The sequence below is a fragment of the Ambystoma mexicanum genome, chromosome 5p (assembly GCF_040938575.1).
Source record: "Ambystoma mexicanum isolate Mex_15411 chromosome 5p, UKY_AmexF1_1, whole genome shotgun sequence".
Taxonomy (NCBI): domain Eukaryota; kingdom Metazoa; phylum Chordata; class Amphibia; order Caudata; family Ambystomatidae; genus Ambystoma; species Ambystoma mexicanum.
In genome coordinates this window covers 827,668,976-827,690,637 of record NC_090930.1, presented here as the reverse complement: position 1 = coordinate 827,690,637, position 21,662 = coordinate 827,668,976, and positions in this window count along the sequence as shown.

Here is a 21,662-nt window from a genome sequence, read left to right as displayed (position 1 = left end):
GAGGAATTTCTTCTGAAGCTGATATCAGGATACTTTTTCAATGATCTCCCAATGTCCGTGTCTATGGTTAGTATTTTCCAATGCTTTTGCAAAACCCATTTCACATCTGGCATTTGACTATTAAAAGTCATAATAAGGCGTGTCGGTTCATTTTCAGTGTTCTTCCTTGTGTCACCGCCAACAGAGCTTGTCTGTCCTGGCTTCTTGCTTTCAGATATGCTCTTTCTATAACCTTTTTTGGATAGCATTGTCATCTAAAGCCTCTGGCTGTTATTTTGCTCTCATGATCATAGGTAACCAGAGTGGAGCTGTTTCTTCTTATCCTTATGAACTCCCCATAAAGTACGCTCCAAATTAGGCTATTTGGATGCCTGCTATTTGCATGCAGTGGCGTGTTAGAACCAGTTGGTTTTCTATGTAGCTCACAGGTCAATGTTTGATCAACTATGCGTAGATTCACATCCAAAAAGGTTATGAAGGAGTGGCTATGGGTTTCGGTGAACCGTAAATTGTTATCATTCTGATTTAATAATTTTACCAATTCCAGCCAGCCTTGTTCAGTTCCTTTCCAAATTATGAAAAGGTTGTCTATGTACCTGAGCCAGATGACGACATTCTCCATTAGGCACTGGTTTTGTTCAGACCCAACCTCTGTGGCTTCCCAGGCCCCCATGATTAAATTTGCATAGGGCGGGGCGAAAGTAGTGCCCATGGCTGTGCCTTGTACTTGTCTAAAACATTTGGTGTTAAAAATAAACACGTTCATGGTCAGGCATATATCAGTCATCTGAAGGATCATTTGTGTATGTTCAAAGTAGTTAAGTGATCTTGTATTGAGGTATCTTTCACATGCTTTTTTGCCATACTCATGACCAATAGATGTATATAATGACACCACATCTATAGTGGCCATCATATAATTAGATTACCAGGGAATATCATTTATCCAGGAGAGAAAGTCCTTAGTATCTCTGAGATAGGATGGCAAAGATGAGACGATTGAAAAAAGTATCTCATCAATGAATTTGGACATATTCTCCAGTGCAGAACCTACCAATGATACAATCGTTCTCCCCGGTGGCTTTTTGATGTTCTTATGAATTTTGGGGAGAAAGTATATAGTTGGTGTAATCGAGTTCGTTGTCTGTAGGAATAGCAAGGCCAGCGCTACCCTCTAGTAGACATTTTCAGAACATTTTTGGAAAAACCCCTAAAAGGGAAAATTATTTCTGTGGGGCATAAATTGGATTGAATTAGATTTGGCTGAAATCCAAAAAGCTGAAACATCAGTAATCCTAGATGCCAACCTAAAGATATGGCAGGATTTCCACCTATTTTTACATATAACAGATAGAGAAAATAATTCAAGCAAAGTTGAAGCCAGATAACCTCAAACAAGACGTATATGTAGAATTATATACTGAAATAATGACTTAAAAGCAAAAGAGACTGAAAACCAACTGGGACAAGAACAAAGTATATGTACGGTTGGATGTGTACCAATAACCTGAATAGAGACAAATATCTAACCAAGAGGCTAATGGCATGTGTAGTTCTAATTGCTGGTTACTTCAAATTGAAAACGTTAGTGAACCTACACAGCCACTCCTGTGCCAAATTATGTAAGCCTGCTTGATTGCAGTATTTTAATTGTATATTCATGTTATGTTGTACTTTCATTTTTGAAAAACGACAATAAGAAGAGTTTTTGTAAAATAAAAACAGTATATAAGTGGAACTCCCAAACCGCAACTGAAGCGATCTACGATCAAGGTTTTTGAAGCAACTCTAGGCATAAGTAACCCCAGAGTAATTGAAATAAATGTTTATTGATGCAATACTGGCTTTGGAATCCAAATGGGAGGGCATTAGAAACATAATGCAGTGTAGAGGAGATGGTCATCTTAATAGAAGATGTTCTACCAAACAAAGAAATCTCCAGAGACCTTTACTTCAAGAGGAAAACTAACAGTGATGAGAGTAATGGAGGGATACATAATACTGATAAAATGTAGCAGAGGTTTTGGTGAGCTGCATACCCAAATATTGAAAGTGTGTTTTTTCCACATAAAATTATATCTTTCTGTAAGAAGAGACACCATTTTTAAACAGGCTGTGGTGATTAAGAAACTTTAAGTATCATAAATAATATGCTATGCAGCTACTTATTAAAAAATGTAAAGCACCTCCATACGAGGAGGAGAGATGACAGGGTTTTTAAGAAAAAAGATTACATTGTCAACATAAAATGTCAATTTATGTGAGGCACCCATTATCATAAAACCTTGAAGGCTGGGATGGGCTCTAACAGCGTGTGCTATTGGCTCCATAGAAATAGAAAACACCTGGGGGAAGGTCCAAAACCAGGTTGTTTATCCTTATCCTTGTGCCGGGACATGAATAATGGGGTAAATAATCTAGTACCAAATTGAAATGTATGAAGCAAACCAATCCACTTAGTTGAATGCTTTCTGAGCAACCACAAAGCGGAGCTCCAAGGGAAACTGTTGATAATGAATGACACCCATAACGTATTTCCTTCCTAATATTGTCCTGTGATTGCCTACCTAGAATGAAGCCAGAGTAATCAGAAGTAATCAAGCTTGGAGGTATGGGGGTTAAATAGTTAGCTACAAATTCTGGCAACATAATTTAATAGATAAACTGGGCAATAGAAGGTAGAACATTGGGCATCTTTTCCTGGTTTCAGTATTGTGATAGTGAGGGCTTGCCCATGGATTGCATTATCAATTTAATATCTAAGAAACTATTTCATAATTTGCTTGTGGTCTGGGGGATGCAATGGTAAACACAGATGCATAAAAAGAGGGTTGGGTGTGGGCTGATCCTGGAGGCCTCCAGACCACAAAAGGAGGACAAGGAAGGTGTAGGAAAGAAGGACGGAGTGGGAGACAGGTGGGAAGGGCAACAAGGGTGTGGCAGAGGAGAATGTGAGGAGTGGGTGCACCCCCGAAAATGGCCCTGCCAGAAGGCAAAACTTTGGAGGAGCGGCTTCAGAATACAGATCCAGATGTAATAAATACTGTTGTCATTCCTTTGTGACTGGGGAATCAAAGCAATTCAGTTCAGTTTCGGACATTATGTGATGTTTTATTTTGGGGCTAGATATGTATTTGTATTTGTATTTTGTATTTTATTTATTTATAGAGCGCACCAGGCCTGAGGGCATCCGGGCGCGTATTTTAGTTACAGCAAAAAATAGGACAGACATAGCATTACAAATTACAGTTTAAAAAGAGTTTAAATTACAGTTGCAGTTATAAAAAAAAGTACAAAATGTAAATTACAGTTGAGCAATAGTCATGACCTATGTACAAGGATGAGGCAGATGGCTAGCGCGAAGGGGGTGGTTGGCTGATAGAGTGTGGGTCTTGGGCAGTTAGCCAGGCTCTGGCCGTGTTTTTCAATCTGTGGAAGGAAGGTTCAGATCTTAGTGAGTTGGGGAGTGAATTCCAGAGTTTCGACGCCATTACTGGGAAGCTGGCTCTGCCAGCTCTTTGAAGGTTGTAGCGTGGTATAGTGAGGGAATTAGTCTGAGCAATTCTGCGGGGTCTGTTGGTGTTGTGGGGGGCGAATCGGTTGGCTAGGTAAGAGGGTGCTTGGTTGGAAAGGCATTTGTGAGTAAGGGCAAGAGTTTTCAGAGTAATTCGTTGGGGGATCGAGAGCCAGTGTAAATTACCTCTGGTGTCTGAAATGTGTAGGTTCCTGGGGATGTTGAGAGCTGCTCTAATAGCATTATTTCGGATGATTTGAAGCTTGTTTAGGTTACTTTTGTTGGTGCCTAAATAGAGGGCATTACAATAGTCCATTTTTGACAGCACGAGAGTCCTGGCAAGAGAGACACAGTTGGCTGGTGACAGGAAGGGACGACTAGCTGTAATGAGTTTACAGGTGTATGCCACTGCAGAGGATACTGCATTTGTTTGTCTAGTTAGGGATAGAGTCGAGTCAATGTAAATACCTAGTGTTTTAGTGTCCTTAGAAACATTGATGGTGTTGCCATCGATGATGAAGGATTTGAACTCGGGGGGCCAGTTTGGATAGTTTTTTAGGAGAGCCAAGAATGAGGAGCTCTGTCTTCTCATCATTCAGACAGAGTCTGTGTTGCGCCATCCAGGCTTGGATGACTTGGTAAATGGCATTTACAGAGAGGGAGTCAGAGATGTAGTCTCCTGAGATTGGAATGAGTATCTGGGTGTCATCAGCATAGTTAGTGTATGTGACACTCAGATAATCCAGAATATCGAATAGAGGTTTTGTGAACACGTTGTACAACGTAGGAGATACACAAGACCCTTGTGGTACCCCGCAAGTGACAGGCGCAGGTGAGGCTGCTGTTAAGGGGGAGAAGACACGCATCGATCTATTGTCCAGGAATGAACTGATCCAGGCTGTGGCTTTATCAGAAAAGTGAGCAGCTACTTTAAGGTGTCGACACAGTATTTGATGATTGATGAGGTCAAAAGCCGCAGAGAGATCGAGAAGAAGTAGTAAGGCTAGTTTACCTTTGTCTCTTAAATCTTCCATCTGCGTTTTGAGGTCGATAAGGGCAGTTTCGGTTCTGTGTCGGGGCTGAAACCCAGATTGCGGTAGACCTAAGAGTTTATTAGATTCAAGATAATCTTGAATCTGTAGGTATGCAGCTCAGTCAAGGACTTTTCATAGGAAAGGTACCGTAGTAATGGGCCTGTAGTTCGTGGGTATATTGGCATCCGAGGTTGGTTTTTTTAGGAGCGGATAACCTAGGCATCCTTTAAATTGTCTGGCACAATCCCCGTACTGAAAGAGGAATTGATGAGTGAAGTGATAAAAGGAGCTAGCTTGTGGGCTGCTTTCTTGATGATGGGCACTGGGCAAAGGTCCCCTTGGCAGTTAGAGGGTTTGAGGCTATTAATAATATTTTCCACTTCTGTGATGGATAGGGGTGAGAAGCTAAATGGAGTCAGTGACGCTGGGATAGAGTTGTTAATAGTAGGGAGAGAGTTATGTTGCAGGTTAGATTGTAGATTAGTCCGTTTATCATTCATTATGACTTGGAGGGTGGCTATCTTACCAAGGATGGCATTTTGGATACTAGTGCACCAGGTGCTATCTTTGATGGTAGTGTCAGGTGCAGCGACAGGGGTTTCCAATTCTTTCAAGATTCTAAAAAGTTCTTTAGTATTGGATTTGGCTTGCTCAATGCATTTGATGTAAGTATCTTTCTTCGCCTGAAGTATAGCATCCTTATAATTTAAGGAAGCTAGGACGATACTGGATTTATTGGCTTCTGTCGGGTTACTCTTCCAGTGCGATTCAGCAATTCGTTTTTCTTTGCGAAGGGTTCTGAGTTGACGAGTAAACCAAGAGTTAAGATTTGCTCGTGGTTTGGGCTTTCTCAATTTAGATGGGGCAATGAGGTCAAGGGCTTTTAGCATAGTGTGGTTGAAAGTGTCAACCAGGACAGTAGGGTCCGTGCTTAGTGACGCTTGTTCATTCAATACTGGTAGGATGAGAGGGAGGAGTTTGTCACAGGCTATGTCTCCTTTATTTCATGTGGGGATGGCAGGTGAGACAACTGTGGGGGAGCTGATGGTTTTGGCATAGATGTTGAAGGTAATTAAGTGGTGGTCAGTCCAAGCACAGGGTTGGTTAGATACCACATTAATTCCGCAATTAAGGTCAGCTATCCAATCAAGGATTCTGCCGTTGGAATGTGTTGAAGTTTTATATTGAAGTTTTGCTAGCAGAGAATATTCCAGCATATAGCAATTTATTAAATGCTGGCATAAATAATCATGCTTTTGTGAAGAACCATAAGAATAGCAGCTCTATAGAAATAATCATAATGTGCACAATAGGAGATGCTGTAACTATCTGCAATTCATTGAGAAGAGTGAAATGGCTCAGCAGTACACATGTGAATAACAAGCCCTCACCTCCCAATCTTGAGTCTGAACACTTTGAAAGGGGGACTCCTCTCCACCCCTAACCACAGACATATCCTAGCTCAAATTGGTGCAGAGGCCAATCAGCTCCATGTTGATGACATTTTGAGTAGATGGGAGGCCAGCAGTCTTTGCATACACATGTGGTGATGGCTTGACTCATGTGCTGCGACGCTTGGCAGCTATGCTGCTATCCCCCGCTGAAGCTAAATTCACACTCAAATGACTGTTGTCATGTTGTTTTTCTCGCCACTGCAGTAGGCTGTAATCCTTCTTTAGGGTACAATTCTGACAGCAATCACCATATTTTGCTTACAACAGCTTTGGAGAGTGCAGTGATTTTATTCCTCTGAACATGTTGCTGCAGCAAGATCAGTGTTTACAGAGCTTGTAGGAACTGCTCTCATGTGGTTCACAGCTCGACCATGCCCCCCAATGTTGGCTTTTTTACACAATTGTTAAATCTGTTCAAGCGTGACTATTTGTTTCAACAGAATGCCGACCATCTCTTCCAGAGAATGTTTACAAATGCTCATAATTACCTGCTCATCCTTTGGGAGGGAGTTCTTCCAATGGGGTAGCTGGACAGCACGGCACCAGTGATCTTATTCCTTTGAGCCCTGGGGCAGGGTGAAGGATCTGTGCTTCAATGCTAAGCAACCAGGGAAATGGGGTTTAGGAAGGGTAGGGGGTACTAGAATGCTGAAGCCCAGTACACAGGTTTGCAGTGGCATGGGATTCAGCTGTAATGGAGTTGCTCTCAAGGGGATAGATTTCATGAGAGGTTTCATGAAGGGAGCAACAGTAAGGATTGGTTGACAGGGTGTTGAGGTGAGTATGGAGAAGTGGGGTAATTGTACAGTTGTGTAGAGGACATATGTCTCAAGAGGCCTGGCAGTGCAGTTTGAGGGTGGTGGGTCCTTGGGTACAAGTCATGGAATGCTCGGGTAGAGAGCATGGTCATGGCTTCTTCTTCCTGGGTTGTTCCTCTATAACATACTAGTGCAAATCCCTGTGTACATGGGACAGAGTTGTGTTGGGTGGAGCTTTCCCATCATTGATTTTGTTAAATTTCCGTTGTGGGACTTAATCAAATGAATTTCTGTCTATATTTTGTATTTATGTATATATTTTCTTAGTGTATGCAACTTGAAGTATGCTGTCAAAGTGGTATCCATGTCTAGGGCCTTTTCTACAGCTAATTGTATTGAACCATTGCTGAAATACACATTGTGTTCACCTGGAAGATGAAAATATTCTTGAAATGGTGTGTATGTCTCATTCTCCTCCTCTTTACAGTGCTATTTTGGCCAGGGACACTGAGGAATTGGACCATCTGCAGGGTGGGTGTGCGCTCACCTGGCTTTTTAAATTTTTTATATAAAATTGAATGATGGTAGATCAGCCTCCAGATAATGTGTGGGGCTAATCCGCACACATTTTCTTTTGCTCACTGCACAACATACACATAGACCTGTGTATTCTGGGTGGACACAGCCTACATGCGCCTCCCCCCTGTCATATTTAGTTGGGTTATGACAGCAAAGAGTACACCATGTCCTTTCAGAAGGGGAGGGCAAAACCTTCCTCCTGCCATGGCCAGCCTAATAAACTATCAAAGGCTCCATGGATCTGCCATGTCCTTTAGTTGCACACTGCAGAATGGTGACGGAGATTAACATGATTAGCATACTAATAGAGTATACTTCAAACATGCCCACATGGGGCCTGACTGCAGAGGTTAACAAAAGAGACAGGAAACCCCAATAACCTTTGATATACAATGTGTCAACCTGAAGCCAGCTCATGCTTCTTAGTATCACGGGCAGTGAACTGTCATTTCTGGGACAGCTGTTTACATTAGTCATCCCCACGGGAGACCCCATTCAGAAGGTACGAGAATGTGGTTTGCAGAAGCCAGAAAGTCTGGTCACACCGCAGCTTCAAGGGAGACCTGCCACTTTAATCAGGAACCAAAGAGAGCTCCATTAACCAGAGAGAGCCTTTGATCCATAACAGATAGGAAGAAGGGTGGGACTTAGTATTGCATGTTTTCACCCCTTTACCTTTTCTGTGGCAAAGCACTCTGGTTATGACCTCATGCAAACAGCAGATTGTTGGTGGGGATACAGGATTGGTTCATTAAGGTAGGCTTAGACGACATCAATCACTGTGGCATATTTGGCTTTAAAAGAGGGCTGAGCCCCTCTTTTGGGCAGATCATCTGAGGACTTTGCAAGGAGTAGGAAGAAGAACTCAGCATTGGACCCTGGCTGAAGGGACTTGGATACGTCATGACTAAACAACATGATCCTTTTGAATTCCGTATAGAATTCAAAAAATTGATGAGGAAAATTCATCTCAAAGAATTTTTCTCTCTCGAAACTGACAACATTTATGAAGGACCTTCCAATTGTACGGGTCTGCGCAACCCCTCCACATTTTATCCTCCTCCGCAGAGTTTTTCACCGGAATCTTTGGTTTTCGAAAAGAAAGTGACGTCGGCTGTTACCGCCCTCGAGAATAAACATCAGAGACCCTTTCAAAATCTCTCTAAGGCTGAATCTAAAGCCCTGGACTCTCTATCTAAAAATCCTCATATTATCATCAAGAAGGCTGATAAAGGTGGGGGTATTGTGATCCTTAATCGTAACGATTATATTAAAGAATGCGAAAGACAACTTGGCAATACTCATTATTATCGCGTTCTCACACAGGACCCTACCCCTGAATTATTAATACTTATCTCTGACAAAGTTTCTAAGGCTAAAGATCGAGAATGGATTTCGAAACAGGAAGCAGATTTTCTTATCAACAAAAAACCTTGTGTCCCGACGTTTTACACCCTACCTAAGGTACACAAAACCCTTACCAACCCCCCTGGCAGGCCTATTGTGGCAGGGATTAACTCTGTCCTTGAACCCCTCTCCACTTTTGCTGACCATTACTTGAAAGGATATGTTCAAGCTATGCAATCCTATTTGAAAGATTCTAGAGATGTCATCAATAGCTATGAAAACCTTGATTTCGACCCTATTACACAGTTGCTATTGGGCCTTGATATTGTTTCTCTCTACACTAATATCCCACAACAAGCCTCTCTGGATGCGATTGAAGAAACACTTCTATCCCGCACAGATGACGATCCTGTGCCTACATCGTTTATTCTGTGGTGTGTGGAACTTGCACTCAAACGAAACTACTTCGAGTTTAACGGTAAATTCTACCAACAAACCGAGGGTACAGCTATGGGGGCGACCATGGCTCCAAGTGTGGCCAATCTTTATGTTGAGACCTTTGAGAAATCCCACATTTACAATGATCTAAATCCATTCAATACCAACATTGTAAAATGGAGTCGTTATATTGATGACATTTTGGTACTCTGGAAAGGCACTGTGGATGAGGCCAACCATTTCTTCACGTGGCTTAACAGTCTTAATACACATCTTCAGTTCACCATGACTTTGAGCAATATATCTACTAATTTTCTAGACCTCACCATTTTTTCATCTAACGGGGTTCTTAAAATCAAACCTTACCACAAACCAACTGATAAGAATTCCTTGTTAGACTATTCGAGCCATCACATTAAACATTTACGTGATAACCTTCCATTTTGCCAATTTTTACGCCTCAAAAGGAATAGCTCGGATAAAGAAACATACGAGATCGAGGCTGTGAGTCTCAGTAAAAAACTTAGACAAAGAGGCTACCCCAAAAAATTGGTGAAAAAATCAGCAAAAAGGGCTTTTAATAATAATCGCGAAGCATTACTTGAACCAAAACCTGCTAAACCCAAAGATGATCGTATTGTTTGTATTAACACTTTTACAGATCAGAGTTTTGAAATTACCAACATCATCAAGAAAAATTGGAAAATCTTTGAAACCACTCCTCTAGCTATGCCATTGCCTATCTTTGCAGATAAAAGAAGCACCACTATCGGCAACAGAGTTAGCAACAGCAAACTTAAATGTCCCAATATTCCTGTACCTAGACTTACCACTTTATGGGGTTTTCCCGATGCCATCGGGCACTACCCCTGTGGCTCATGTGGTGTCTGTAAATTGACTTCTAAAACTCAAATGATAGATGTTGGCCTTTCAAAACTCTGGACCCAAAAGAATTTAACAAATTGTAACACTGAGTTTGTGGTGTATATGATCACCTGTACATGTGGACTACACTATGTGGGCAAGACCACTCGTAAAGTTAAAACCAGAATCATGGAACATCGAAGCTGTCTGAAGAACAGAACTGAAAATGCTCCTATGGTGAAACATTTCAACTTGCTAAAGCACAGTCATGAAGACTTTAAATGGACTGTACTCATAGCCCTTAAAGGAACTAATTTCTCAGCTCGTGAAAAGAAATTGTTGAGGATGGAGCAAAAAATAATATATACGTTGCATAGTGATGTGATTGGTCTTAATGAATCTATTGATTGGCAGAATATTTAGCCACTTTTACGCTTTAGTCTTTCTTTATCACAGTAAGGTTGGCACGCTTCTCCATCTAGACCTATATATGTCGAGTACACCTCCGTATAGACCTTCTGTTCACACTTTAGGCCACTGGTTCACAGGCACTCACTCTACTTCTTAAGATGGCCGCCGCTGTGCTCTTTGTTTTCCCAGGTTCTGGTAAGATTCCACTGAACATAGAGGTAGGACTACCAAGTTACTATGACTACCTGTTAGCATCGGCGGCGGCGAGCCTCCTGAGTCACTCGGGGATTTGTTCCCGTTGAGTACAGAGCACTTACCCTCTAGCGGTTATTTTGTACAGGGTAAGCGATATTTAATTATTTTAAAAGCGCTCATTAACGAGTTTAAGTGAGATGGGCTACGAGCGAATATTTATGCTAGCACCGCTTGTTTTCTCTTTATCCTCTTCTAGTGCCGAATGAAGGATTCCTGCGGAACTGTTGCCTTCTTGGGCTCTCCGAAGGTATACCTGTGTTGCTTTATACCTCACACTAGCACGTCCCTGGGTGTCATCTTCGGGCTCGGGACTTAATTGACTTCCACATTCCTCTTTACCTTTTGGAACGTTGCATGGCCCTCATAATAATTTCGAGCTATGTTGGGCGTCTGTATCTTACACTGTGAGCGTAGCGTCTTTCTAACTTACATTACTCTATCAGTTATGAAATGATTTCACCATTTTTTTACTTAGTGATCTACCCTTATGTACCCTCGTATTTCTGATGTACCCGTATGACGTCTGCCTTACAGTACTTGGCATCTGTATTTTGGTCTCCCATTCTGCTGTGTGTTATACACAATTTCTGCTTTTCGGTAAGCGATTAATTACGCTTACAAGGTATTTATTATCTCTTGTAGGTTTGACCATATGATCTTCTACCTCCTACTATTCAGAGTAGCGAGCACCCACAGGCGGCATTTGAGGTATTTGTTTCCTCTTTGTGTATGCCTCTGTTCATCGATTTTGAACTTTTCATAGTATCTTGCTACTCATGAGCTGACTATATGTTTGTTTGTTTTATCCCCACAGATGCTAGAGAGTGTTCACTGTTATGTGCTATTTCAACTGTTACTGGGTTACGTAAATATCTTCCTCCTGATGAATGTTCCACACTTGTTTTAGGAACAGAAACATGTCGGGATACATCTCTGTATTGTAACCAGAGACTTAAACGTATGACACATTTATTCCAAACGGAAGTAGGGTTCTATACAATTTGTTTAATATGTACCCCCTTGTGCTCTTTTAACACACTGGTTTTGTCACTAGCCGAACTAGTTTGTTCACGTAACTTCTGTTCTAGTTTAGTTTGTTTTTATATTGAATATTGTATGTTTTGTACTGTGGACCACCTCATTTAATTGGTTGTTTTAACTTTTATGATTTATCATTAAAATTTGATCTTAATTGTGATTGGTCCCTGATGTGATAAATCATTTTCATGTACCTCTAGCATCTACACTTTAGCTTTGTCTTTCTTTATATATATATATATATGAAGGTACAGTCTGCCTTGCATCGTCCGCCAGTGAAGAAAGGCCAGGAGCTCTGAGAGAGAAGGAAGATCCCTCCCCTAAACATCTCCTACGGTACAGAAGGTGATACTGAATCCATAAGACCCTCCTGCAGCTTCAGAAACAGTACCCAGCCAGCACACAGCATGCACTACTAGGTTCTGCAGCAGGTTTCCTAGGTGGGAAGTGCCAAAGGGTCTCTGAACCAGACCAACAACAAGGCAGCTGCCTGCAGCACTCTCCTCGGCCTTGGGCCATCCACCTTAATGGATGACACAAGTACAGTGAAGAAGCTAGGAGGAGTGCAGTGACAAGCATCTACCGATGTCTGCCTTAAAGGATGTTTTTGAGCCAGTCTAGCTCCTTCAGCTGCAACCGACTGCACCGCCACTAACTGTTGTTACGCCACAGTCGCTAAAGCTGTCCGAGCCGCTTCGACCAGTGCTTCAGAACCACCAACCAGCACTGACATTGAGGCTTTTTGCTGCCCTAAGCCCAAATAAGTGCGTGTACCCCGCAACTTTACTCCATCTCTCTCAGACTCTGCATCTTCAATAGATTCCACCCCTTCAACAAACTCTGTGTTGTCCAAACTACACCACTTAACCCCCATTTTAGCTCCATAACATTAGAAGGACATTTTTAAGGTTGCAGGGTTTAGAAACATATTGCTTCTTCTCTATTAATTCAAGCCTGCCATTTTCCATGTTATCTTAGTTGAAAGAGTGTTTTCAGATCTCTGCTGCCCAGGATTTGGAGAAGGCAGTTTGTTCTACAGTTGAGTGCACTCGAAGTAATTGTTACGACTATTTGTCTACTTTCGGTTGAGTCTGAAAACAATCTTTTAGGGGAAGTGATAAGAACATAAGCTTTCGGCAATTGGACAAGTGAGAGAAGGTTGGAATGAGGAATTTTGGTTTTAATGCCAATATCTGGTTTGTCTCACAAATTTCCTGCTGTCACTCTGAGAAGCACCTAGACTGGTCTGTAATATTAATACAACATAACAATGTCTACATATGGTCTTATCAAAAGGTAAAGCTTACATATGAAATATTTGCAAGTGGCACATCTAATAAAAAGGTTAAATGAAAAAACTCACCCCCTTTCTCATGGTTACAGCTCTTGTGTTAGGAGGGGCAAAATGGAAATAAGGCAAGTTCCATGCTGCAGCCGATATAGCTCCAATCCCTTGGGCTGGAACACCATTAAAATGTGGCAAAATCATGGTTTGCTAACTCTGCCTGGGCATAAACACCTCAGTAGAGTAAATACATTTGGAGAAGGTTCTTGGAATCTTTGGCTGTGTATTCTCACAGAGGAGTATTGGATAAGGGCGACCCTGAATATTCATGTGTGGGATACAACAGCATTCCTCGTAGCTGCACAATGCAGGCACCTTTTACAACAAATGAAGTGGTATATAATGTTTACATCATTGCTTGCTGTGCAATTGTTCAAAATACCGAACACTCCAAGAGTAAAATTGAGTAACGGATTGGGCGTTCCAGCACAAAATTACATTTGTGGGTGTGGTTTAGGCTATGGGCCTTGCCAGCTTGCATTTAATGTAATTTAAAATGTTTGCTAACTCTGTAGAGTTGGACTGTACAATACCTAGGAACATTTGGAGATTTTGGGTATAGATATAGATATCCTGATGTCGTTTGAAGTATTGTTTAACAGTAACAGTCCTACCTTGCATTTAAAATATAATTAATGTAAATAATACTTATAAACATCATAGTTATGCATTGTGTGACATATTTTGCAGTTGGTTCTCCTGGTAGTACTGAGCGTGCAGCCAAATATCATCAATGACACATGAAAACCCAGCACTGATGCCATTTGCCTGCTTAGCACTGAGCAGCTTCAGTAAAGATTGCTGGATAGATATCTTTATGGGACACCTTTACAGCTGTGAAACAGTGGGCCTCATTACAAGTCTGCCGGCCCGGAAGCGTTATTTCCATGAAGGCGGTGACACCGTTACCGCGTCTGCAAACATGCGGAAATAAGGTGATATTACGGGTTGTCGGTCGGGCGCACCAGACCATTGCGGAAACAGTGTCACCACCGGGACGCAAACACCCACGGATACGGATGTACCGTGAAACATGGCAGCGGTATATCCCTATCCGCCTCCGCTGTCACGGATATGGAAATATCGGTCCCGGAAACACAGTGATCCCGAAAACCGGAAGGATAGTGGCAGCCATAACTTAAACCACAATCCACTGCCATCCTCTGCAACCACAGGGCCTACTTCCACTGGGACTTACTACACACCACAAGGAAGATGGCATTGCGCATCCCAGCCACCCGCTAGCGGAAGCCACGCTACAGCGAGCCTGAATTGACAGTGCTGGTGGAGCACATTGTAGAAAATGCCCCAATGCTTTTCAGTGCTGACCAAAGGCACATCACTCAGCAGTGGCGCAAGGATATCTGGGCGGCAGCAGCACAGAAGTGCACTGCAGTTGGTGTGACTGTGCGCACAGTCAAAGACTGCCACAAGCGGTGGGACTATCTCCGGCTGCGTGTGCTCAACCTAATGGCAGCACACCGCCAGCACAGCACCAGCACAGGCAGAGGGCCTGCATCACCCCTGAAGCTCCAGACATGGGAGGAGAGGTGAAGTAGTGTCCTGCACCTCGAAGGGATACAGGGCGTTGGTGAAGCAGAAGCCAAAGTCAGCCCACCTGGCGATGCTGGTAAGTACACAGAGTTGAAAGCCATGAGTATGAATGCTGCCCCCCCACTGCGCCAGGCTCAGAGTAACCAAACGCATCCACCAATGACCCACACCACACTCCACACGCACATGAGACATGCCCACCAGGACAGGCAGTCAGCGTTTAACTGAGTGCAAGCTGAGATACACACACCTGAGTGCATCACCCGTCAAATGTGTGTACATGCAAGTGAACAAAGTAGGAAGGTTGCATTAGATGTGATGGACCCATTCCCATCCTGCCACACAACTAACAGTATGCCCTGCATCTCTCCACAGGCACATCAACCGACAGTTATTCTGCACAACAGGCCACATCATGTACTACCGCACAGAGCCAATGTACCCATCCCTCACAGGATGCCACACCTCTGCAACACAACCATCGGCACCGTCAACGGTGGCTACGGACACCCCCATCCCCGCTGCACCCCCAGGGTAGCATGTTGCCACAGATCCAACACCTGCAGCCACATCTGCCGCACCCATCAGTGCCCATCCATATACCACTGAGGAGGATGCATGTAGCGGCAATAGTGCACCGGAGGAACAGTGTGCTGACACAGCACAGGATCAGGATGACGGGGGAGATATCACTCCCTTACAGGACTTAGTATTCAGCCCGACAGGACTCCACAGCCCGATGCTCTCACTCACACCCTCAATCACTGAACTCAGCGCCCCCTCCTGTGCATTGCGCAACACCAGGCCAGCCTCATGCAGCTAGTAGAGAAACAACTACAGGAATCGAGGCTGCAACGTGAGGAGGCCAGGCTGCAGCGCGAGGAGGCCAGAATGCAGAGGGGGAGCACTGCCACCTCTGTGAGTAGGCTGTCTCGGGCAATAGGCAGATTCGCAACCACTAACATGGTCCTGTCACGGCGGGTGAGGGAGGGGAACGATGTAATGTCGACCACAGCGGAGTCAATGCAAGTGGCCCAACAGGCATTCATGGGCAATGTGCCATCTGCAACACCACCAGTGCCATCTACAAGCAGCACCCCCTCAAGTTTGGTGGCAAGTAGCCTGCAGAGGCGGTCCTCCCAGCTGACCAGACCCTCCGGGAAGAACACATACGCCCACAAACATGGTTGCAAATAGTGTGATGAACACTGGACTGTCATCCGCACAGTTGGGATGGGGTTGTCATATGGGGTGGGTACGTTGGGGAGGTGGGGGTGGTCCTTAGTGGGGTTAGTCGGTTGGGGCCTGGTTGAGGGGTAGGCACATTGGGGAGGTGTGTCATCACGGGTGTACTTCTTTTCCATCCAATTCCCCACACCCCTGTTATGTTGTGAATAAACTATTCTGGAAATGCAAGTGATGAGTGGACATCCTTAAAGGCATCGTCTAGTAAACATTTTTTATTGTCCCTACGGGTCGGCCATGTTTTTTTAAGCCTAAGTGGCTCGATTTTAGAAAACATTCCTATGGACCTTACCCGAGTTTTCGTCCATTAAACGCACGCGAAAACAAGCACCAGGGAGCCGCCATTTTCTGATAATCCTATCTTTTCCCCGATCGCCCTGGCTGACCTGCTTTTGCGGCACTAAATCAATTCCCCCGCCCCTGAGCCTGTCATCAGCAGACTCGTAACGCCCATTTCCCAACGCCAAAGCACGTCTTGTGTCAACATTCGCTGCGCTTCAGCTAATGACGTGTCGCCATGGAAATGGCAGGAAGCCTCTTTCCTCAATAAGTATAAACAGACCGTTTCACAACATACAGCAGCAGATTTTCGATTCCATTCCTCTCTCTGTGTTACTTTGAGTATTCTGTGACTCGTTTCAGTGCTCTGGTCAGCTACCTTCGCCGCTTGTAGCCCGTTTGAACAGATACCAGTACCACCGCTATAAATTATTTTAGTTTGTTTAACGCACAATGGCTACAATAATGCCCTACATGTACGAGCCCGAGTATACCGAGGAGGAACTACTGGAAAGGGAAGCACGCTAAAACGATGGGGATTCGGACGGCAGTTGGCAGGACGAATCAACAGATGAAGAGTCTGGGCCTAGTCGAATGGACAGCGTCTCCACCTGGTGCACATGCAATCGGTGCAAGCTAATGCCAACTGAGGACGAGAACTGCTGCTGCCGAGAAAACTCGGGATGCCTGGCCTACATTTCGGAAGGCGAGCCACGACCGCAATGCATCACCGAGCTGCCAGACTTCAGGGCAGCCTGCCTCACACGGGCCGTGTTGAGAATAATGATGGTGCTTATGCACGAACTTCGCGCAACTGTTCGTCCTCGTAATCCGAGTAACGAGTAAGTATACTCTGCTTGTCATGCCACTCCTATTTCATGTTCTTCTACTATATCCAAAATTACATCTACATATCATTGTAACGCGTGTAAGTCGTTCAATAGTGTGCACTGTCTAGATAGCATTTGTCCGTGCAGAATGCCATTAGTTACAAGAATTGTCATTGACAACAAACGTTTATTAAACTTATCTTGGTCATTTAAAAACAGTTTGTTTCATTCCTTTTCACAGGTGGTACAGGCTGGTGGCCTATCGTTCCTTTACATGGTGGCTCCACGGGAGGCTTGGACACCGCGTTCGAAGAGTGATACCCGCCTGTGCCATTCGTGCCATTAGAGAAACGTTCCTGAGTGACAGGGGTCAGTACAGGGGATTTTCTCTCGCTGTGCTGCAACCTGACCTGTATAATCTTTAAAGTCTTGTATTTTTGTGTCATGAAAATAAGATACAAAATAAAACACCACATATATTTTAACAACGGTTGTTTCGATTTTTTAAATGAATCAAGTGTGTCTCCATTCAAGGATGGACGTCAGACATCTGTGCTCCGAAAGGGTGAAGGTCTGGTCGCTGTGAAGCAGGGTGGTCACTATCTATCTAAGCTAACATAACATATTCTCGATAATGCATGCACTAAATAACACTTGTTCAAAGTCTTTCAGTGGGTTATGTCTCTATAAAAGTTACACATATGTCTATACTAACAATTACCATTGGATTATACAGGCCTTAGGGTCTTGACCACTATAATACACCGGTTGAAGTGTGGGTCTGTGCTCACAAGAATCTCCGGTATGTGGCATTTGTTATTGATAAGCAACGATATACTGATATAAAGGCGGTTCACGCCAGTGGATGCGCGCTGGCATGAGGGGCTGTCAGGGGCGCGAAAGGCCAAGATACCAAACTACATGTGCACTTCAAAAGGTGTCCCACGCCAAGGGGCCATCGGTCACATGGCATCCTCAGACCCCGTGTCTCCAGCCAGGCCTCCCCTTGAAGCAGGCCGCCCCCCTGCAATCCACATAAGTGTGTCTCCATTCAGCAGTCTTCCTGTGCCTTATCTGCACACCCCAGGCCCATCCATCCCACCCCCCTCTATCAAAGGCGGTTCGCGCCGGTGGATGCGCGCTGGCATGGGGGGCTGTCAGGGCCGCGAAAGGCCAAGGTGCCAAACTACATGTGCACTTCAAAAGGTGTCCCACGCCAAGGGGCCATCGGTCACATGGCCTCCTCAGACCCTGTGTCTCCAGCCAGGCCTCCCCTTGAAGCAGGCCACCCCCCTGCAATCCACATAAGTGTGTCTCCATTCAACACTCTTCCTGTGCCTTATCTGCACGCCCCAGGCCCATCCATCCCACCTCCCTGTATCAAAGGCGGTTCGCGCCGGTGGATAAGTGCTGGCATGGGGGGCTGTCAGGGGCGCGAAAGGCCAAGGTGCCAAACTACATGTACACTTCAAAAGGTGTCCCACGCCAAGGGGCCATCGGTCACATGGCCTCCTCAGACCCTGTGTCTCCAGCCAGGCCTCCCCTTGAAGCAGGCTGCCCCCCTGCAATCCACATAAGTGTGTCTCCATTCAGCACTCTTCCTGTGCCTTATCTGCACGCCCCAGGCCCATCCATCCCACCCCACTGTATCAAAGGCGGTTCGCGCCGGTGGATGCGCGCTGGCATGGAGGGCTGTCAGGGGCGCGAAAGGCCAAGGTGCCAAACTACATGTACACTTCAAAAGGTGTCCCACGCCAAGGGGCCATTGGTCACATGGCCTCCTCAGACCCCGTGTCTCCAGCCAGGCCTCCCCTTGAAGCAGGCGGCCCCCCTGCAATCCACATAAGTGTGTCTCCATTCAGCACTCTTCCTGTGCCTTATCTGCACGCCCCAGGCCCATCCATCCCACCCCCCTGTATCAAAGGCGGTTTGTGCCGGTGGATGCGCGCTGGCATGGGGGGCTGTCAGGGGCGCGAAAGGCCAAGGTGCCAAACTACATGTACACTTCAAAAGGTGTCCCACGCCAAGGGGCCATCGGTCACATGACCTCCTCAGACCCCGTGTCTCCAGCCAGGCCTCCCCTTGAAGCAGGCCGCCCCCCTGCAATCCACATAAATGTGTCTCCATTCAACACTCTTCCAGTGCCTTATCTGCACGCCCCAGGCCCATCCATCCCACCCCCCTGTATCAAAGGTGGTTCGTGCTGGTGGATGTGCGCTGGCATGGGGGGCTGTCAGGGGCGCGAAAGGCCAAGGTGCCAAACTACATGTACACTTCAAAAGGTGTCCCACGCCAATGGGCCATCGGTCACATGGCCTCCTCAGACCCCGTGTCTCCAACCAGGCCTCCCTTTGAAGCAGGCCGCCCCCCTGCAATCCACATAAGTGTGTCTCCATTCAGCACTCTTCCTGTGCCTTATCTGCACGCCCTAGGTCCATCCATCCCACCCCCTCTATCAAAGGCGGTTCGCACCCGGGGATGAGCGCTGGCATGGGGGGCTGTGACGGGCGCAAACAACCAAGGTGCCAAACAGCATATACACTTCAAAAGGTATCCCACGCCAAGGGGCCATCGGTCACATGGCCTCCTCAGACCCCGTGTCTCCAGCCAGGCCTCCCCTTGAAGCAGGCCGCCCCCCTAAGACCACGACATACATACGTCATTCATTCACAAACACACCCCTGTTTCTAATACTTTATAAACCACTTGATATGTCTCATGAGAACATCTTTGTGCTTTGCAAGTCAACTCCTGAACGTGTTACCTGGCAACCACTGAGATCTACGCTAATCTGCTCGTCGTCATGCTATCCGTGAACTTCTGTGACCGCTTAGAGCAAACCCATCAGTGTGCTACCTGTGGCCGCCCACCTATTCTCCTGCAACATACTGCTCTGCTTGCTGAATCCAACTGTTTGTTGGTCAAGGTAAGGCCATGTATCCTAGTCATATTTCGCAGATTTTTAAATTTCTATCTATTTGCGAGTTGAGTTCACAATAGTGCTAGGTTCATTGGTCTCATTGCTATTGACTTGAGTTTCCATTGCTATGCTATCAATAGATCTATTTATTTTCATCTGTGTCTATTGTCATCGAATTGCACCCTTTGGGTAACCAGTCTATAATGTAAGCATGTTTCCTTCTCGTGCAATACAGAACATCCAAGGGATGAGTCACATGTTCAGTTTTTAGTCACATCATTTATACATTTCTGCAACTTATGCAAATACCTAGCAGCACATAATAACTGGTATAGTTCCTGCGACCAAAACAAACCTTGCATTGATCATTGTATGATTCATTTACTTTTGTATCAAATCTTTATTCTTGAAGATTGTATAATAATGTCGATATTTACTTTTCAGATTTATCAACAATGCCTGCCTGTTCGATTAGCGGTTGCCCTTCGAAGACCCATGCTAAATCTGAAGGCACTACAATGCATGTATTCCTGAAAACTGTTGATCGAATAAGAGAATGGGTCAGACATTGTGGATATCCACTGGATGAGCTGGAACAAGTCCAACAAGTCTTACAGGACAAGAGGGGTGATCGATACCGCATCTGCAGCCGGCACTTTTCCTTGGACATGTACACAACATCTTGGGTAACAAAGAAGAATAAACGGCGAACGACGCAGAAATTGCTCGAAAACGCTATTCCCACTCTATTCGTCCACATTCCGCCACCGGTGAGTCAAGTGTCCGGATTTAGCTTTAGGCCTTGCGGTAGTGTGTAGGTATCCAAACGGATTAATTGATATTGTAGGTGTTCTATCCCTTGTAATAATTTCGATATTGATATGAGTGAATAGTTTTTTGAATAATGACATTTACCAATGTATTCTTTTTCGATTTCATAACCCACAAACGCAATGTATATATATGGGAACAGGGAACTGTGCTGTATTGACATTTTACAAGTATTCTGTCGCCTTACATGGCTATTTTTAATATTGGCATTTCATTATCAATCATTAATTTACCTTTACAACTTCTTGACTATCCCTTGAATCTGAAGCAAGAACATTCTACATCCTTGACGTGGTCGCAGTTATCAACCACTTCTAGGGCGTATCAGGTATTCTTACTTGGCTAATCCGCTACAGACCTGTTTTATGCATGTTAAGTAATATTTTTATTTTATCGTGTAATCATTTTACCGAATGTTTGGTTAGTGCTTTCCAATTGATATACACCTTAGTTATCGTCCACTGGTGTTTGTTTTCAATTATAATTAGTGTTATCCATACTAATGCAAGTACTGTCTTTCAGGGAGATGCTGAAGCGTCCGCCACATCTACAACATTTCTAGATGTTCTTCAACAGCAGGAGGTATGGATACTGACAGCGTCATCATCAGAGCTGGAATTCTTGTCGTTTGATTGTTCTACACAATGTTTCATTCGTGGTTAGCTGTTGATATGTACCTGTGCTGTCGACCCCAGGTGTGTGTTATGTTTTCACTATTGTAATCCTCACTAATGCAAGTACTATGTTTCAGGCAGTTGATGGAGCGTCAACCCCTGCACTTGATGCAGAGCCTGACATTCAAGTAATTCCAGGGGAAGTGGAAGCGGGACCATGCGTATACGAATCGGCGCAACAGCTTTCGGAAGTGCGCACTACATTTGCAACATCCATAGATATTCTTCAGCAGCACGAGGTATGGATAATGACAGCTCCATCATGCGTGATCATATAACGTGATTCCATTTG